Here is a 15,249-nt window from a genome sequence, read left to right on the forward strand (position 1 = left end):
AATTGTGATCCTGGGGTGCTTATCTCAGAAAATATCCTAAGCAGATCGGTGGGAAAACCCAAATTTAGTTATTTGCCGATCTTACGGCGTTGCTGAACATCCCAAGACCCTGGCGGGGGATGTTGGGACTCTTTGCTCTGCGGCGGAAGAATATTGCAGCAAGCAGTAGAAGACCCGCTTTCCCCGCCCGCCCTGCTCCTACGGGGTTTCCGCGTCCCCGAAGCAGAGGCGGCCGGGCCGCCGGGCTGGACCGGGAGGCGGAAGGCTGGGGCGCGCCGGACGGTTGGCAGCTCCGGCTTTCCCGCCGGACAGTGGGACCAGGCTCGCCGATTCCGCAGTGCTCGGTGCCGGAGGGGCAGGCACGTCCATACTCTGCACTGGAGGGGAATCGGGCTGTTCCGCTCGTTCCCACCGCTACTTAACTTGACGGTAAAGAGCCGCCTGGCCTTTGGCCCGAGCGTTTAACATCCTTCAGACCTTGACAGTGAAACTGCTGCTACGGAAAATGTCGGCTGCCCAGCAAGCCCCAGAAGATCCGGTTTACCGTCCAGCGTGCAGGGCGAGAAGAAATATGTAGTGTCCTCTGCAGATGTCTCTGGAGCAGCCAACTCCATTCTTCTCATGTTGCCTCTGCTCTTCTCTCGCTCTCTTTTTAAAATAATGCTTATAATTTTAACAGGTGTGAGAAATGCCTGCTAAAATCACTGTAAACTTTTGCTTATGTAGGGGTGATGTTCCTTGTAACTCAGGAATTTAAATGGATGCTTCCGGCCTGTACAGCTCCATGCTGCTTTGGGACTACACAGGTTTTGGTTATGGTCTTTTTTTTTTTTAAAGGCTTTTTGCGCTTTAATTGTTTATACGTAATGAATGTTGATTTAGTGAAATTGAGAGCAATACAACCCTTGCTGCTTAAATAAACTGCATGATTTGTAAAGATCCAGAGGTTTTCAACTGTAGCCCTAACCCAGGCTCGTTAATAAAAACCAAAAATAGTATTTTTAGTCATTTAACTTTAAAATACAGTCCTACCCACCCTGCAAGATAACACAAATACTCAAGAAAACATTTTCTCATTAATTCAGAAGGCCAACCTAAAGTCTGATAACGGGGGAAAAAATGACTTAATTTTCTATATTTGTGTATTCAACATGATACCTGGTTGTAAATACATTTTATTCCAAAAATCATTTATTTGAAAATTATCATGCTAGGAACTGTGACAAAAACTAATACCAAGATGACAAAGTGTACTTGACCCTCAGTCTAGTGATGATGCTCCCTATCCACCCTCTGTAATGGTCAAATCCAGATTTGAGGTGATGCCAGACATTTTCTGAGAATGGAGGTCAGAAATCCTTGTTGGCTCATCCAAAACCTACTAAAAATCTCCTGGGATCCAGGAAACTAAAGAAAATACTAAATGAGAAAAATGGCGAACAATTTAGTCTCACTTGAGTCTACAGGGTGAAATCAATCAACAACACCTAATTGTTGAGTGTTTTCTTTAGGTTTAGCACTACTGTTACATGCTGTGGAGGATTTCCAGAGTCCCTTAACAGGAAATAATCAAGGGCTAAACTCTGGTTTAAGTCACAATTGCTCAAGGGGTTTCAAGGTAAGAAAGTTTCCTAATCCAAAATTCAGCAAAAATCCAGACCCACATTGCCAGCAACTCTACCATGTATTTCTAATAAATGCTGTGCTTGCCACATTCTCAAGTGCTTACTAAATAGCATTAGTAAGTAAAAAATAAGATAAAGATCCGAACAAAACATACACATTAACAAAGTTTTGCATATCAACACAGAGTATACTGTGAAACTTTTCCACTTACCTGAGATCTAAAATTGGATGGCTATCTCTAAGTCAACTACAATGCTTCTTTGCTAACCTGGAACATGTGAGGCCATTTATATGGCAAGTGATGCTAAAACTCGGCTTCTTTCCCTGTGTGACCACCTAGTTTAGTCTTACTCTCCAGTAGCCTCCGCTGACAATTGTAAAGCCCTCTAGCGATTGTAAGCCAACCTATTTGGGGGGAACATTATTCTGCCTGCCACAGCAACCAACTTTGTTGAATAGTGTATAAAATAAGAACCAAGAAGAGACAGTAAAGGCATTGTTAGCGTAGAGTTGATCCAGAATAGCTTCTAGGAAGTTGTGAATTTTAATCCACAAATGGCAAAATGATGTTTTTGCTTCTTTTATTCTTAGGTCAAACAAACTGATGAGGAAAAGAATTTTTTCACTGCTGGCGGTAATTCCTTAGACATACAGTAAGCCCTTAAATGTTTTTGAATGAATGAGTGAATAATTAGAAGAATAAATAGTAGAACTACAAAGATGAAGGGATATTATCTATTTCCTACAATGAGTTGTACTGTTGATATGCTGTTTTAATTTCTTTTAAAGAGTAGAACTACTCCTGCTATTCATATTCAAAAAAGGACACATCCTGATGGCCCCTTCAGCTTATGTGACCATTTTTATCCCCTGAACTTGTAGGCCTGCATTTACTTACTGAAATGGTGACGATTTACATAAAGGTACTTTTAAGAAGAAGCTGTTTTAAACTGTCTGGACTGTAAAACAAAATGAGTTCTACTTGCAAGTTTTTATGTTTTTTGTTGCACAAACAATCCTTTAAGAACAATACAGAGCATTTTAAAAATAAAATTTCTCCTAACCCTACTACATTAAGGAAAAAAGCTCAGCATTTTCCTCCTCTTCACTGCTCCGTCAGTTGCTTTGGTATTGTTACTTCTGCTGATGCCGTCTGTGAATTTTGTATGGTGAATTTGCCCCCATTTGAAAGTGGGCCTGGAGCATAGGCTGGGTGGTGGTGGTCCTTAGGTCCACTCCTTGCATCAGAAACGGGTGCAGTAGACGTAGAAGTGAAGTGGCAGTTTATAGACCTCATTGCCTTGGAATAAATCCAGCCATTCTTCAACTATTCAGGCTTCCTGATTTTTGCCATACTTGAGTACCACCTGAATTATTTACCTAATTTTTAAGTCAATTTGCATTTACTTCGCTTGAGTGAAATCATCGGTTTAATTTCTTGTATTTTCTAATACTGATTAAAGTAATTACCAAAAAAAAATCAACATAAATACTGTGTGTCAATATAGCTCATCTGAACGTTTCTGTTTGGGATACACTGTTTCAGACGGATTGCAGGCCTACTAAATCTGTACTCGTTAGCCAGACCAGGGCAGAGGCAAGTTAGATCTTGGTTTCCAGTTCTGAATTCTGAATGATAGGCCAACTAAAGTCTGAAAATAACCGACTAAATATTGTCAGTTGTTTCTGATGAAAACTTTTTTTTAATTATATTAATAGGACTTCGAAAAAATAAAGGGGGCGGGCACTGTCATCTTCCTGACTCCCGTAGAAAGGCTGAGGTGATGCGTAACTAGCTGGTATTCCCTGAGACTGTCTCTGGGAAGGCCTTCGCCTCTGAAAAGAGAAGATGGTCAAGGCATAGTGCCCCTTTGCTTGCTAGAGGCTTCTATTTTTATTTTCCTTTAAAATTCCTTTGAAAAGTAACTTTAAAATTTTATACTCACAATTGACCCAAATAAAAGAAATTATATGGGCTATAATGGCATTTTTTGGCGGGGGGTGGTGGTCAAGAAACCTATTACGTTAAATACTTGAAATTTTCAAAGTATTAGGCTGATCATTATCCTCCACAGTAAGCTCAGAAGTCAAGAGCCAGGAATATGTACACTCTGGTGATATCAGGAATAAGCAGCCCAGACCAGTGGAGGAGAAGTCTTATTTAATTATAATTTGTAAGGCTCTGTCTCTTGCGATGTTCAGTAGAAACACCGAAAATTTTCCTGAGATGTCCACTGCTACTAGCTGTTTTCCCTGAGCTGATCATTCATGTTTAAACTCCCTTCTACTGCAAAGCAAATATAACTTTGCAGTGTTTCTTTAATCTGCAGAATGAGTTTGCAGTAGAAAATGTAATTTGTTCACTTAAATTGTAGTTGACTTAATAGCTTTGACTTTATATGACCTATCTTTCTCTATAAGCTGATGTCTGTTAGTTGATGAAAAAACCCCAGACCCTGTGTTTAGCTGCCTTTCTGCTGGCTCTGCAAGTAAAAAAACAAAAACACAAAAGATGATTCTAATAGATTTAACTCTAAACACAACTCAAAACTTGGTTACTGGACAAGGTGGTGCTGTGGTAAAGTCAGCTGGCAAACTCCTTCCAGCAGGCAAGGAGACGCTTGGGACTGAACTCCCTGGCTTGCCAAGGAGGGGACAGGCAGAAGACCCTTTGGGACCTTGAATGGGAAGCTTCTTATTTTTCCTGCTCTCTCTAATTTGAAATAAGCTGTTCTATCAGTTAGACTCAACTTGAAGTAGACAAAGAAAGGAAAATCTATCAAACGAACTAAATGAAGTTCTGAGGCTAAAAAGTAGAGTCAGGGAGTGCATTTCTATATGAGTTTAGATCAATCAGCCAGCTCAAAGGCTGTCTGATAAGATAGCCGATACTTGTGGACAGTGGGAATCACTGAGGGGATAGACTCTCAACAGAAAACAGATTGAGGAATAGGTACTAAATTTTCCTTTGGGGCACCTATTTTCCAATTTGGGTTGCCCTCCTTCTTTGCAGTGACCCTGGTTCCTAGAGGTAAAAAACTGTGGAGGGATTATACAGAGATTTGTACAGAGTGTACAGAGATTGTATAGAGATTAAATGATTTACTTCAAAACGCTTGCGTTTGAATGCATTCCTTGAGAGAACTGTGATGAGAATTCCCCCTGGGCTAACTAGTGTGAACTGAGATTTCAAAGCTTCCCAGGCAACTCTGAATAGTTTGTGGATCTAGGTGGATTGTTAGGTTCCTAAGAGTATCAGTGGCCCTGCCTTTGCTCCATCCCACCCTCCTCCTTCAAATGGGGACCTTTGTCCCTATGTATTAAAGTCTTGATTTTGGTTAAAGTTAGAAGGTTGATATTTAACCTCTGCCGTCTCTTGAAAGCTCACCAAAATAATAGTAAAAAGTCTTGCTGAAAAGACTTAAACACTCAAGAAAATTGGAAGAGAGACAACAGCTCACAAAACTTGAATTGGAAAGCAAATGAGAAAATGATGAGAAAATTAGCAGATGGGAGAAAGCCCTAAATTCAGAGTGTGGAAAGCTGATAAGCAACCTCATTTGTATTGCAGAACAACCAAAAGACTCAGAAATTGGTAGGACCATGTTTTTTTTGGATATAGGGATGTGAGATTAAAACATGAACACTGGTTGAAAGTCTGTTGAAAAAGCAGTTAGAAACGGCCAGAGCAGAGAGGAGCAAACACTCTGCTGAATTCCAGCATGCCAGAGTAAGTGCCTGTGCTGCCGAACCCAGGTTCATGTGCGCAATGCACAGTGAAGCCGCACAAACGGAAACATCGGGCTTTGGAGCAGAGAAAGGTTTACTGCAAGGGCCAAGCAAGGAGTACAGGCAGTGGCCCATGCTCAAAAGACCCTGGACACCAGCTCTTTGCTGACCCTGGATTAGAACCCTGTGGCTGCAGAGAAAATAGACATTTTTATCAGGAATTAAAATAGACACTTCAGGCTGAAATCATTGGCAACCCCCCAGGAAGTAAAGGAGGAAAAATAAACCCAGGGATCAGAAAAGCCAACAGGCCAGTTAATTAAACCTTAGAGTGACCAGGAAATCGGGAGTTTCCTACAAGAATGGGAATTCCTTGAATGTGAAGTGGTGAGAAGACTCATGTACAACCAAAAGAAATTGCCCAGGGTCGCAAGCACAGGGGCATAATGAAGAGTGGCAACAATGTCTCCAAATGCTTATAAATTTGCATGACTTATGCTCCACTATTCATGAGGCCAACCGCAGGTCAAGGAGCAAGCCCTGGCCTTGTCCTTATGGAGAGGCCCCTTCACAGGATCCTGGGATACAGATGGTTGGACAATGTCTTCTCAAGTCCTCCCTGTGCACATGTGGCCAGCCTCCCACCTCCTGAATACCAGTCCCAGGCCTGAGCCAGTCATATTCCCTTTGGGGAGCTGCTGTGCCCACCGCCCCAACATGTGATCTACATGAAGGATCCTCAGGTACCTGGATGGGAGCCCTGGAACAGGAATTCTCCAAGGTCAAGTACATTCCTGTTCCTTGCCTTTTTCCTAGCAGCCCCCAGCCTCCAGCTGCAGTCAACCTCCTCTGACTCTGATTCAGATCCTGAACTCAAAGGAAGTTAGAACCTGGATCCCAATTCTGTCTGAAAGACAGTGCAATAGTGCAATTCTATACACTCACAACTCCTTCCTTTCCCAGCCCAGTGCAATGAGAATAAATGTGAAATTAAATGAGAAAAAAAGAAAAAGCAGACTTCAGGAATTCCTCCCCTACTTCATGTAGTTAGGCAACTTTCTCTCCTTTACTCCTGCTAGTCTAGAAGTTTACTCTCCAAAGATAGTATTGATAAAATAGTAGATCTCCGGATTGAAGGCCCTCATGAAGGTATTCTTGAAATTTGGTGGTCAATGTAGAGAACTGTGGTTTTACCATGTCATACTATTATTGGGGAAGGGCCATGTTCCCACTCAAAGGTCTACCTACTACTCCATAAAGAGGTTTTCCTTTTGTGGCATGCGGGATCTTAGTTCCCTGACCAGGGATCGAACACATGCCCCTGCATTGGGAGCATGGAGTCTTAAACAGTGGACCGCCAGGAAGTCCCCATAAAGAGGTTTTGCTATGCCACAGTGATTTACTTTTCTATTTGCTGCTACATCGCCAGACCTGGTCAAGGCCTACCACAGGCATATACTGAACAACATATCTGTTATTTTTGGCGCCAGATGGAGAGTTCTGTTTGGGCTTTATTAAATTTGACATTAAGCAGAGATATTGAGTAGGCAGTTGTATAAATGAGTCTGGGGACCTGAAGCAGGGGGGCAGGGGTAGGAGAAAAAGTCAGGTCATCAGGTCCTAAGATCTCAATTTGGGAGTCGTGGCATATGAATATTTAAAATCACTGTACTGAATAATATCACCCATGGAATAAGTGCAGAATTATAAGAGACTGGGTGGAAGACTGAGTCCAGAGGCACTCAACATCTGAAGGTCAGCAAAGGAGAGAGACGACAAAAAAGTCTGAGGAGAGGCCACTGAAGTACAAGAAATAAGAGGAAGGTCTGACAAACCAAGAGAATAAAGGGTTTCAAGGAAGGCATGCTCAACTGTTCAAATGCTAACAAAGGACTGAGTATCTGACTACTAAGAATTTACCACTGCGTTTGCAAGATGAATGTTATTGGTAAGGTTGACTGGACCAGTTTCACTGGTGGGGATAAAAGCCTGATTTGTGTGGATTAAAGAGAAAATAGGAAATTAAGTTCCATGTGTAGTGGACTGATATGATCTGAAAATCTACCTGTAATAACTCTCAGATGTGCTAGATGAATTACAACAAAATTTATTTTAAATTCATAGCTGAACTTGCAAGGCAAAAGGGATATTGCAGATATACAAAATGAAGATGTAAATGAGCACAGGACCAGGATGCATGCAAGCTGACTCCATGGCTACCTAAGGGTCTAACCTAGGGGCTTCCCTTTTGAAAAATCACCTTTTTATTTTGGAATAATTTTAGGTTTGCAGAAAAGTTGTAAAGATAGTACACAGAGTTCCTCCATATACCCCTTACCCAGTTTCCCCTTACCCATATACCCCTTACCCAGATTGTTAACATCTTAGAGTCCAGTTTCTCATAGAGGTTTGGAGATTGAATTTCTTTTACCAATGAAGTCCCCCAACCCCAAGGTGGGAATTTAATATAAAAATGTGTCCAAGTCCAAGTGACATCCCAAGACTCTTGTCGGAAGTCAACAGAGAATGGATCTGCCAGGACTCTTCTTCACCCAGGGCACAATGGGTTCTCTCAGGAAAAAGAAAGCCCTGCTACAGATCATACTTTTTGATCATGATTGAAACATACGTGGAAACAACTCACCCTGTTAAGAGTCAGCACTTACAACAAGCAGTAGGACGCAGTGGCCGTGAACTTCTGGTATTAGAAAGACTATCTGAAAGAGAACACAAAATAGAACAATTTAAAATGACTAAGACATTGAATAACTGAATACCTAAGAAAAAGATAAAACACCATAAAAGAATAATCTGGAAGGGGGATGGATGGGTGGGTGAACAGAGCACCTCTTCTTCTCCAGTCTCCCCCTCTCTCCCTTCCCCTGTCCTCTCCTTTTTCTCCTCCCCTTTCTTCTTTTTAACCACCATAAATGTGGGAGAAGAGCCCAAAATCCTATTCTAGCTTACTAAAGAAAATTCACAAGTATTTATATCTTTCAGAAAAAAAATAGACAATAATTTAATTATTACCAGACCAGTAACTTACTGAGAATGACAACCAGAAAGAAATCAAACTTTAGATGATAAAGGTGATGAGGAAAAATCATAAATTTTCTATGACAAGAGAATCAAACTAAGATGGAAAGAAAAAAGAAAAACGCCCCTCTTTGTGGTGGGTCTTTCCCAATGCGCATGTGCATCAGCATGATACATTAACCAGACCTCCTCAAAGCAGGACGATATAATCAACTGTTGAGAAAAATGGTCCCTTTCTTCAGACACCAGCATGGTAATTTTAAGATTAATATTTCTTTTTCATCCCATACAGGGGGTCACATTGACCAAAGGCTTACTCTGTACACACATAACTGACCAAAACATCTCTAATGAACTTGATGTACAATGCTAACCTGTAAATGTGATACATAAATTCTGTCTCAGGAATGTATAAAACTGCACCTCTAACTCTTGACCAGTGGAACAGTTGTCAGAGCTTCTGAGAATCTGTGTCCCGGGTTATAATCCTCTTCTTAGCTTGATTGTGACTTGATTTTCTGTCAGCAAAGGTAACATACGAGATACAACAACAATCTCTGAACTAAAATATTTCCAAGTTACTGCACAATTTTACAGATCCTAATTCCCTGAAAGTCCACCAATCCATTTATATAGCTCCCCCTTCTCAGGGGAGTACAATTTGACAACTTATTTTTGCTTCCAAGATTTTACCTTTTGTGATTTCTATGTTACGAAATCTGAGGATTCTTCAACATGAAGGATTTTGCAGACATCACTTCCACTGGCACATCTTCATCCTTGGTGTCACAACCACTTTCCTCATTTATGTCGCTAAGTTCACCTTTACAAGGTTCCCCTGGCTGCATGCCTGGAGTCTCAAGAATGGCAGCGGTGTCAACATTCCCCTGGCGGTATCTTCTAATCACTTTCAATTTCACTTCACTTCTAGCGATATCACTTTTCCTTTTTTGGGGGGGTGGGGGGTGGGGGGCTGCACTTTAATTTTTCTTGGACAATTTTTTCAGTCATTCATTTTTGTAAAATGTCAGGTGGGCTTTATCACTGGAAGACAAAGCAGCAACTGCATACTGAATAACAAATGCACGGTGACTAGTCGTCAACAGACTTTGAAAGAATTGATGTGATTGGCTACAGATCATGATACACATCTCTTATTTCCCTAGTGCTTTGAGGACAGTGAAGTTTTTCCTATGTCATTACTCACAGGTATTGGGGGACTGGTCTTAATTTAGACTGCTGTGACTGAAATGTGTGCATATCAGAACTGTGCAAAGTGAGGAGTTATTATACTCATTTCCCAATGAGAAAGTGATCAAATCGGTTTCTGGCAGAAGAGGTTATCAATGCAGAGGTTCTACATCAATCATTTTGTAGTCTTTGGAACCAGTTCACTCAGGTCAAAGGTGAAACCTTGATGTATAGAAAAGGTAAGTCTGTATTTAAGAGAAATGAAGTACAATCTATTTCTTGGAAACAAACAAGTAAAGTTTGAACCAAGACCTTCCTGTTAACAAGCAGGCAGGTTGAATGTTCCACTGAGAATTTCCTGTTCTTTATTAGTTCCTCCCTTCTCCTTCTCCCCTCCTTTTAGTCATTGAAACACTTATAATCAGAGATTTTTAAAGTTTAGCCTTCAGAATCACCCAGGGCTTGCTAAAACACAGATGACTGGAAATTCACATATTCTGACAAGCTCCCAGCTGATGCTGATGCTGCTGGTCTGGGGACCACACTTTGAGAACCATTGCGTTTGTTGGTAGACTCAGGAATGGAATTGAAATCTCTTCAATTAAGTGGCTAATTCACAAATTTTTTGACTAGCAAAAGCTTGTGATCAATTGATGAAACATGAATACTTCTCTCAGGCCATAATTTAAGTCCCTTAAGCCAAATCCACAATTCTACAGATGCCACTTTTTCCAACATGAATTCAGTTTGCCTTATTGTACACCTATACAAACATTTAAAAATCTTCAGAATACTATCTAGCTATTTTGAACATTTACAAAAAATATTTGTGACAAAAATTAAAATCTAAAGACAAAAAATACAATTTGTTTTGCTGTGTAACAAAGAAATAATGTTTATGTTCTTAATGGCTTGCTTTTTGAATCAAGTAGGTTTATTTTTATTTATTTTTTTTATTTTTGACTGCGTTGGGTCTTTGTTGCTGTGCGCTGGCTTTCTCTAGTTGAGGCGAGCAGGGGCTGCTCTTTGTTGTGGTGCACAGGCTTCTCATTGCGGTGGCTTCTCTTGTGGAGCACAGGCTCTCGGCGCGTGGACTTCAGTAGTTGCAGCATGCAGGCTCAGTAGTTGCAGCATGCAGGCTCAGTAGTTGTGGCAGGCGGGCCCTAGAGGGTGCGGGCTTCAGTAGTTGTGGCTCGCAGGCTCTAGAGCACAGGCTCAGTAGTGGTGGCTCATGGGCTTAGTTGCTCCATGGCATGTGGGATCTTCCCGGACCAGGGTTCGAATCCATGTCCCCTGCATTAGCAGGCAGATTCTTAACCACTGCGCCACCAGGGAAGTCCGCCTGAATCAAGTAGGTTTTGAAACATAATTTAAAATCTCACAGGAAGTTGGAATGAAGTCTGTGGTGTAGTAATACACCAATGCTAATTTCTTATCTTTGATAATTGTACTATGATTATGCAAGATGTTAACATTAGGGGAAGCTGGGTGAAAGGTGGTGTACAAGAACTATCTGTATTAGTTTTGCAATTCTTCTGTAAGTCTAAAATTATATCACAAATTTAAAAGTTTTAAAAAACTCATAGCAAGAAGAGCACTCTGATATATGTATACTTATATATCGAAAAAAGTTTTCATCTGCAGAAAATGACTTGGGTTTCCTCATTTATCTCTACAGAATAATTCAGTTGCCATGTTCTTTCTATTTCTTATAGTCTCAGGATAATTTCAGAGCTAGTCTAAATGGATTTTATTGGGATACCAATTGAACTTTGGTGGAGGTGTAGAAAATGCCTGTGGATGAGGTTTTCTGAAATTGGTAACATTTACTATTATCCCCTTCAAAAAATGCTTATTTTTATTTTTTGAATAGGTAATATATTTATAAGACCTAAAGTTTAAAAGGTACAAAAGTGTATATAGTGAAGAGCCATCCTCTTACTCTTGTCTTACTGCCACCTAATTTTCTCCCCAGATTCAACCAATAATATTATTCCTCTGTATCCTTTAGGTAGAGTTGTTAATACATAAGCAAGGAAATGCACGTCTATTTTACAGAGAGTGATAGCATAGTTTACTTCTGTATCTTTTTCTTTTATTAATTTAATTTTTTACGTAATATATTTTGGAAATACAGATTCTGTATCAGTGCATAATAGGCTTCTTGATCCTTTCCTGGGTCTGCATTTGATCCTGTTGCATGGATGTACACAGTTCCTTTCACTCATCCCCTTCATGGATATTTAGATGCCTCCCATCTTTTGCTATTACACATGATGCTGCCATGAACAGGGTTCCCCCATCATTATTTGCACATGTGCAGTTATATCTGCAAGAAATGTAATTCAAGGGTTATGTATGTGACATTGTAATTTGGAAGAGTGTTATTATATGAACTTTTTGATAAGCAATTATAAACTTTGTACAAAATGCAAAAGAACAAAAGGATAAATGGTGAAAAAGAAGTCTTCCTCATACCCTTTCCCTCTAGCTCCTCTCCCCAGAGGTAACCTCTGCTACTTGCTTCTTGGCTATAGACAATATTTCTGGCCACTTTAATCCAGTTTTTCAAAATCTTTAGCCAGTGGGTTGGTCCTTCCTTCTTCTCTGCCTTCTTCTCCTTCGCCTCTCTTTCTCCTCCTCCTTCTCCTTTTACTTCTTCTTTAAGATTTCTATTTTAACATTACCCTTGATTAATTTAAGATGGAAAAATCAATGAAGGCATTGCTATATACGTGTAGGGCCTTAAAACAAAATTCTTTTACAATCTCTCCTGCGAAGTGTATCCAAGTATTGTTACCAGACAAGGGTATTCCAAACCTGGGAATAAACTGTCTCTTAGAAGTCTTTTGCAGATAGTCATTGTGTCTACCTCTCTTTGTGGCTGTTTCCACTCATCCTAAATAGAAGCTTGCAATCACGAGAGCACACTCATATCAACAACTCTTCAACATTGAGGGGCTGGCAAAAAAAGAAAGGGCAGCTTTTACAAGACTCCAGGGCAATTCTGGAAAAAAACTGCAGCTTACAGATCATGCCCATTCACTCCTGGACTCTCTTCCTTGTTGGCAAGTGCTGAACTGGACAAGGCGAGGGAGCAAATCTTTGTTAGTCTGGGGAGCAGCAAAGACAGTTTAGGTGAAAATGACATCCTGTGAGTGTCCAAAGCTTCTGAATTTTGGGTCAAGTTGTAGAAATGGGTAATATATGAAAAAGTAGCCCTAAGAGACTGGAGAGTTGATACAAATAATAGCAAAGGTGACTAAAAATTAGAAGTGGATATTTTATAACAGCCATAGAGAGATAACAGTGGAAATCGTAATAATTCTTTTAGCAGTCAGGAACTTGGGTACAATCATGAAGCACTCGAAAGCATCACAAGGATCAGTATAAATATTGGCACACTTGCAAAAAAGGAGAGGGCACACACAGAGGTTTGACAATCTTTGCTCCCATGTCAGAATATAATTTAGGCAAAGAACTTTTACCTGCTTCATATTGACAATAGATGACATACCCAGAGACCAATTTTCTTTTCCCAAACTGCAAGTCATCTCTCCTCTCTTATATATAATTTTTTAAAATTATTAACCTTAATATAACTTTGATATGCACATATGCACTCACACACATATATAGTCCTGTAAGTTTAAATGACAATACTTAAATCTTTAAAACTCCAGCTCTTAAAACAACTTTATCAAGTATATCATAATTTGATGTTTATATGCTTTTTAATCTTAATTTGAGTATTCTGAAGGAAAAAAGTGTTCACGCATAAATAAGAATACATATATAAAACCATGCATAGGTGTTGTGTAGGAGATATGCATTTTATTTTTTATTTCTCTCTGTGTTGGGAGACCATTCTCCATGGGGTTCTCATGATTCTGCACATCATAAGAGCAGAAGCAATGATTAACTTTGCTCTGGACTCTCTTTCAAAGATGTTTGTACAGTGAGCAACCAGGATATAGAGATTGTGTCTTCCTCCAGAGCAAAGGATGTTTTTATTTATTGCCCATCGTAGCGATGTCTCCCTCCAGTACAAAGTTCAGGTGGGCTTACTGTTCATTATAAAATATTCGTGTTCTTCAAATTCAGGGTTCCTCTCCTGTAATGCAATCCACTGTGTGGGCAATGCGGGTATCCCCTGACCCTCTCTGTGTCACTCTGTGGGAAATGGCACTTAGGGGACTGGTGAAATGCTGGGATTGCTGGGAGTAATACTATCTCTGACCCAGGTGTCCTGTGTCTTCTGCCAGTCCATGAAACTGTGGAAGGCTAGCTTGTTGGCTGAAATTAGAGTAAAATCTTAGATTCTTCACAGTTCTTGGCACTCTGAATTTTATTTTATTTTATTATTTTATTTGTTTGGCCACACTGCACAGCATGTAGGATCTTAGTTCCTGGAACCAGGGATCAAACCCAGGCCCCCTGCAGTGGAAGCGCAGAGTCTTAACCACTGGACCTCCAGGGAAGTCCATTGGCACTCTGAATTTTAATATTTTTCAAAGTCTCAGATAAATATTGATTCTTAACTAGGTTTCTCAATAAACTATTAGTCTAAGTTTCCAAAGACAATTTAAGATTTTAGAAAAATATATTAAGTTGGCATTAAAGTTCACTAAATACTATTTAAAAACTTTTATTAGAAAGATATCACATCTTATAAGTTTACACATAAAGGGAAGTGGAGAAACTCTCCAGGTTCTCATAAATTGCAATATCATCTGAGGTGTTCAAGACCAGTTTCTAAGGACACCAATCATTCAGATAAAAACACAACTCAGTTGTACGCCCATATTCATGTTTATATACTTTAAGCAATAGTAATTTATAAGGCAAGTGTTTAGAATTTTGGAATTTTCATTTAATTTAGCACTTTGTAAAATGCTGTGTTTCTCACATTTGCTCTGTTTGCATTTTTATTTCTCATATAGCAAAACCAGGAGAAGATATGTAGCTATCGTTCACATCCAGAATACATAAAACAATTTATTAAAGTATCTGAGTAGTATCACATAAACTTAGCTTATATTTTACTTTTTATTCATGCGTTTAAAAAGTAATATGGAAACTCTAATCTTCACTAAACGGATTTTTTAAAGTCTTTTCAGTTGGAAGCTGTGTCTTTTCTTTTATTATAACTTAGAAAAATTTTATTATTAACGAGTAGCACCCAGACAAAACTGAGATCTTGTGTTTTGGATAAGAAACTGTATTTTCTTCTTCTAACCTAATCAGGTGTTTTCATAATTATTAAACTTTGGGTATATACATAGAAAAAACGAGTTACTCAAAAGATCATTGTTCATGGACTCATGAATATTTAGGATCAAGGTCAGTGATGCTTTAATGGCACCAGGTAAAAACGTATATTCCAGTCTAGAGTATCATATATATTTCGACTATAAACCACGAAGTTTCTTTCTTTTCTTTTCTTTTTTTAGCAGCAAGAGGTAATAGTCATTAATTTAAGGTTTTTAGTTTTTCTTTAGTCTTAACAATTCTTTTTTTTTCCCAAATAGATTTGAGTCATAGATCATCATTTTATAGACTCTCCTCTACTTCTACATTATTGCTTACATTGCGTAAAAACTATCCTAACTGCTTTTAATATGACATTTGGCAATGTCTTAAAATATTTTGGAGTAAGGACAATTT

This window comes from Globicephala melas, chromosome 4 (genome assembly GCF_963455315.2).
Source record: "Globicephala melas chromosome 4, mGloMel1.2, whole genome shotgun sequence".
In the NCBI taxonomy this organism is placed as follows: Eukaryota; Metazoa; Chordata; class Mammalia; order Artiodactyla; family Delphinidae; genus Globicephala; species Globicephala melas.